Below are 6,565 nucleotides of genomic sequence, written 5' to 3'. Positions count from 1 at the left end.
GTAAATGTATTTTAAAACATCTACTAAAACTTTTCAAAGATAAAAGTTTAAGTAGTTACTTAATTGGCTAGATAAAGTTCATACGTAGACAAAACTTATGCAATTGTAAAAAAAACCCTATCTTAATGAAACGTAATTGATTGTCTTCGGTAATATTTATGTAACACATTAATAATGTTGATAAATAACTTCACAGTTTTAGGTTAAATGTTACAATTAGTTGATCTGATCCCAAAACCAATAACAGGGTTATTAAAAGACGAAATAGGCACATCTCTACTTCGCAAAGTGTAATTGGTGCGCTGTTGGTTTAGAACACAGAATCCCTACGTTCCTCATTTATGCCGTCTTATTTAGTGGTGGCAATGTATGTTTCAATACAAATCCAGTCATTTTCGTGGTATATTATTGGTTAGGTAAGTAGTTGCAGTCACAGTGATATATTCTTTGATGAATATGTTATATTTTTTGTTGGTACCTTGTCATTTATCATTAGGATAGCAATAAAACCTATAAGACAAAATATTTAATATCACGAAGATCTTTATGAATCTTAACAATTATATTATTCACTCCAAGTCTCAATTTTAACCCAATCTAAAATAAATCAAATAATCTAGATTTAGCAAGAAGACTTAAGCAAGAATTTGACTTGAATTGAGGTAGATATTGTACAAACATTTCATTATGGAATCTCCTTTAAAATTTGCTCAAAATGTTCACTATCCGATATTAATAAAATAATAAGCGCGTCCATTTTAATTAACGGTAAGAATGATCCTTTCCCCCGTTTCCGACCTTTGAGGACACTTTTCGCACAAATTTCGTAATTATTCGCCCTCCAATTAGCCCTATAGGATACGGTAATAGACGGCTATGAAATATTAGGGGAGATTTAAGAATAGAGTTAACATTCAGTTCAGTATCAGATTAAACAACTTTGAAGGTCAAATTAAGTATTTGATTTGCTACTTTCATCGAAGTACAGTCGTGGGCACATCAGAGACTACATTTTTGTAGTAAAATCGGACCTATAAAAGTATAGAAAATGTACTTACTGTACTGTATGTAGTTTGTTGTGTCGTAACTGAATGCACTCCTGCACAAAACGAATCATATCCTTAAACCTCCAGTTTATAACTAACGAAACCTATCGACATCTACTAGTGTTACGAATGGATGGTAGTGGTTTTTTTCGGTAACTTTTGGTCCCTTAAAACTAGGCACTTGGAAAAATCACACGATAAACATCGAAATTAAACAATGAAAATGCTACCAGCATTGCAATGATTTACATCCTTAGAAGATAAAGACCCGAACTTGGAGTTGGAGACAGTTTCCTTTACCAAACGAATCCAACAGTTAATCCGAACCAAATTGTGATCAGCTTAACCCAAGCAAACAAAGTTCACTGTCAACTACAGCAAGAATTCGCTCCGTTTCTTCCCTCTACACACCCAAAAAGCCTCACAATTCGGCAAACGCTGTAATCAGCGAGTTGCTAATGAATGGCGATTCGTTGACGGCGAAAGGGGGCAATTAAGAACGCTGTAATTTCGCCGATTCGACCAAATTGGTTCAATAAGCTTGTTTTATCCGGCTATTGGGATCATCCTGTCTTTTTGTCTGGATTTCATATAGATGTCCGGTGAAAGTTCCTTTGTGTACAGTTTAATTGAGACGACTCGTTTAAATACATTATTGGGTTATCTAGTACCTGTTTTCTACAGACTTCTAGCTTGATGATCATTATAAGAAGCATTTTTATTATTTTATCAATGGACTGGAATCAGTGCAATTCATTCTGTGTGTGTTTCTTGGGGCTTAATTAAGTTAGTAGTCCTAAAAACTCAAATTACAAAATGATTACATAGTCACAATTGTCCAGGCGGTCGACAGTATTCAAACTACAGACCCACAAATTGGCATGGCAGCCCGACAACGACCTCCTTCGATTATTATTATCCTTCTAAATCAATCCTGAAAAATATTCCTACAATCAAAGAGCTCTTAGTAAATCATCATCCAGTTCCAGCGTCAGCATACTAATATTACAATTTTCCACCAGGTGGCAGTAGCGATTGAAGAACGTCGTTGGTGGTACCCGCGCGCTACGCTTCAGCTCCGAGTGTTGGCGCCACCAGACTCTACCATGTGTCTAATCGGCGCACGCGCACCTCCAGACGCTCGCTTCGACCCACACCAAACGTGAGTCTTATTTGTTTAAGTATAAGGACTTATTTATTTGCACGTAAAATATCTATAACGATATAAGTATAATAGAAAACGAAGTGTACCAAATAGGTCCCCGTTGACATTTTGTGCTATGATAGGTACTGATTTTCAGCAAGGATCTTTGGGCACTTTTACACTATAATGCACGAACACGTGGGACTAGGGATTGCAATCCGGTATCATTTTCAATCCGGCCGGATTTCACCGGATTGACGCTAATCCGGCCGGATCCGTCCGGATCCGGCCGGATTGCAAAGTTACTTGGTCTAGTATTTAGTGATTTTTAGTTTTGATAATAGTACATAAAAAGAAAAATAAAAAACGTATTTATGGAAAATAAAGTCAATTTTATTTATATTTTTCGGTATTAATTGTAATTTTGGCAAGTACCATTTGTACTAATAAAATTATGAAAATTCTAAATAATAAAGTTAGTAATCAGTCTGACTCTCACTTATTGCTGTATGTAAGGTAAAATGTAAAGTATCTGAAAGTACTTAAGTAATAATACTATTAAACTCTTATTAATAAAATCTACACAGACTTAAATCAACAAAACAGTCTTTTTGTACTTATAAATTCAACTTCAGTTCTTTTTAAGGTTCCGTACCTCAAAAGGAAAAAACGGAACCCTTATAGGATCACTTTGTTGTCCGTCTGTCCGTCCGTCTGTCAAGACCCTTTATCTCAAGAACGCGTGAACGTATCAAGCTGAAATTCACATGAAATACTCAGGTCTATTGTCCCTTTAAGCTGTGAAAATATCAAACTTCTAAGCCAAGCCAATCCAAAGATACAGCTGATTATGTCGATATTTTCAACAAATTTTCGACACTCGCAAAGGAATCAAAACCTACAGGATACTTCCCGTAAACTCAGAATCTTGAAATTTGGCATAAAGCATTGTCATATAATGCAAATATAGGAAAAATTGCGAAAATTACATTTTTTTAGTTATATAATATAATAAAAATATTTTAATAAAATGAAACTTACTACCTTATTTCTCACGAACGAATAAAGGTATCAAATTGAAATTTATACCAAATACCTAGATCTATTGTCCCTTTAAGAAGTAAAAAAATCAAACTTCTAAGTTAACGCGATCAAAAGATACAGCAGTTTATACCGACACCTTAGACGAATTTCCGTCACACGCTAGGGAATCAAAACCTACAAGGTACTTCCTGTGAACTCAGAATCTTGAAATTCGGCACGAAGCAACGTTATACAGGGTGTCCCAAAAACAATGGATAACCCTGTAACCATCGATAGGCCTCGCCATGATCTCCCTAACGTCCATTTTTGACCCCAGTAAAAATATCACAGTTTTCAAGATTTTTAAGTTTTTGTGCATTTTTAGAAAATTGCCATCTGCAATTACTTTTTCTCATGCCATTTCTACAAATGAGGATACTTTTCAATCTAGTTTTTTTCCTTATCACAAGGGATAGTTGGGCTATCAAAAGAAAAGATCAAAGTTCAACAAACTAGTTTGAAAGTATGAAAATTTTAAGAAATTGCAGAAGAGAAGGAAAAATTAATTCATTGTCTTGCACTTTTGATCAGCCATCGTGTAAAAAAAATGTAGGAAGACCATCGTGCCCATTACCTTAAAAACTTCCTTGGTTAATTGAGATTCTAAAAAGGTATCACAACCCTATGTATTCTTTATTATTTTTATCTTATGGCTACTTGAATAGCAACTAGTATGAAAACTGCAAAAATGAGTTTTTCTCGTAATAGTTAAACTAGGACTGCATAGTGGCATTAAATACAAATAGATACTTTTTAGCGTAGGAATTTTAATAAAGCAACATTTTATCATCATCATCATCATCATTTCAGCCGTAGGACGTCCACTGCTGAACATAGGCCTGTACCCTAATGATTTTCATAATGACCGCTTGGTAGCGGCCTGCATACAGCACCTTCCTGCTTATCTTTATGAGGTCGTCGGTCCACTTTGTAGGTGGACGTCCTACGATGCGCTCTCCGGTACGTAGCCTCCACTTGAACCCTGCTGCCTCAGTTCTGCGAACTACTGTGCCTTGCCCTTTGCCACTTCAGCTTGCTGATCCGTCGGGGTATGTCAGCGACTTTAGTTCGTTACAGGTCTCCTAATTTCTGATAAGGTTTCGTAAAGAAACCCGAGCATAGACCCTTCCATAGCACGCTGTGCAAAAAATCCACGTTTCCGAGCCGTGTATCATCACGGGTATCTGTCTATAGGCACATTTATAAGGTGTAAAACAAAAATTAAGTAATCACAAAAACGCAGAACGGACGGCCAATGGGGCAACCGGGTTCAAGTGGAGGCTACGTACCGGAAAGCGCATCGTAGGACGTCCACCTACAAAGTGGACCGACGACCTCATAAAGGTAACCAGGAAGGTGCTGGATGCAGGCCGCTACCAAGCAGTCATTATGAAAATCATTGGGGTACAGGCCTATGTTCAGCAGTGGACGTCCTATGGCTGAAATGATGATGATGATGATGATAAAATGTTGCTTTATTAAAATTCCTACGCTAAAAATTATCCATTTGTATTTAATGCCACTACGCAGTCCTAGTTTAACTATTACGAGAAAAACTCATTTTTGCAGTTTTCATACTAGTTGCTATTCAAGTAGCCATAAGATAAAAATAATACAGAATACATAAGCTTGTGATACCTTTTCAGAATCTCAATTAACCAAGGAAGTTTTTAAGGTAATGGGCACGATGGTCTTCCTACATTTTTTTTACACGATGGCTGATCAAAAGTGCAAGACAATGAATTAATTTTTCCTTCTTCTCTGCAATTTCTTAAAATTTTCATACTTTTAAACTAGTTTGTTAAACTTTAATCTTTTCTTTTGATAGCCTAATTATCCCTTGTGATAAGGAAAAAAACTAGATTGAAAAGTATCCTCATTTGTAGAAATGGCATGAGAAAAAGTAATCGCAGGTGGCAATTTTCTAAAAATGCACAAAATCTTAAAAATCTTAAAAACGGTGATATTTTTACAGGGGTCAAAATTGGACGTTAGGGTGACCATGGCGAGGCCTATCGATGGTTACAGGGTTATCCATTGTTTTTGGGACACCCTGTATAGTACAGATAAAGGAAAAATTGCGAAAATGATAAATTTGAAGTTATATAAAATTTAAAATATTATTTTTGCTTACATGACATAAAATATTTTTTTAATAATTATAAACTTACTACCTACCCTTTTTCACATGAACGCGTAGAGATATTAAAGTTGAAATTCATATCAAACACTTCTTAAATCTAATTGCCTCTAAACTGTGAGAAATTCTAAATCAACGCAAAAATTCAAAACGCTGAGGTAGGTACCTACCTATAATGCAAATATAGGAAAAATAAATAAATAAAAAATAATCATACCACATATTTTGAAATTCGCCACTACTCGCAACGGAATCAAGTAAGTAATTTGATTTAATACGTCATAAATTGTAAACCGCTACGTTTGTACGGCGGAACCCTCGGTGTGCGAGCCCGACTCGCACTTGGCCGGTTTTATTAAGAAACAATCTGACTCCTAAGAAACAATAAAACAAGAAGCATTAATTCTTTGCAAAGGAAAATGCAATGTAGTGTCGCGGCACGTCTAGCGATCTGGCAAATGCGCGCGCGCTCGACTTTCCCAGTTCACGTTCGCGTATTTTTTGCTTTACCGGATCCGCCACCGGATCCGGCGCCGACTCACCGGATCCGGTAGGTCCAAAAACACACCGGATCCGCCGGATTACCGGATCCGCCGGACCGGATTGCAATCCCTACGTGGGACGTCCACCCACAAGGTGGACCGATGACATCATAAAGGTAGCAGGCCGCTACCAATCGATCAACATGGAAAGCATCGGGGGAGGCCTATGTTCAGCAGTGGACGTCCTATGGCTGAAATGATGATGATGATGATGCACGAATAAAGTTGTACAAATAGTGGTACTAATAGGCATTCTTTAACCTGTTTTACGTCATGCAGATAATGGTGATGATTATATTTAATATAAGTACCAATAAAAACGACAAAGCTATTAGATGCTTGAATAAACGAATCATTGTTAAAAGTTCTAAACAAGTTTAAAATAAATCCATTCAAAACTAACTTTTACAAACACAACATTTTCAAATTCACAACTGAAATTAAATTTAATAATGAGTAAAACGTTTTCATTTCTCTGTACATTCACGTAAATACAAATTCTAATGAATAACTTTGCAACACAACGTTTTCCGTATCAAAAAACGTTGAAAAACAAACACCGGCGTTTCAAATAAAACTACTTCATTCGAAAATGTGAAATTGCAACATA

The sequence above is a fragment of the Ostrinia nubilalis genome, chromosome 12 (assembly GCF_963855985.1).
Source record: "Ostrinia nubilalis chromosome 12, ilOstNubi1.1, whole genome shotgun sequence".
Taxonomy (NCBI): Eukaryota; Metazoa; Arthropoda; class Insecta; order Lepidoptera; family Crambidae; genus Ostrinia; species Ostrinia nubilalis.
Note: the sequence above shows the minus strand (reverse complement) of the source record.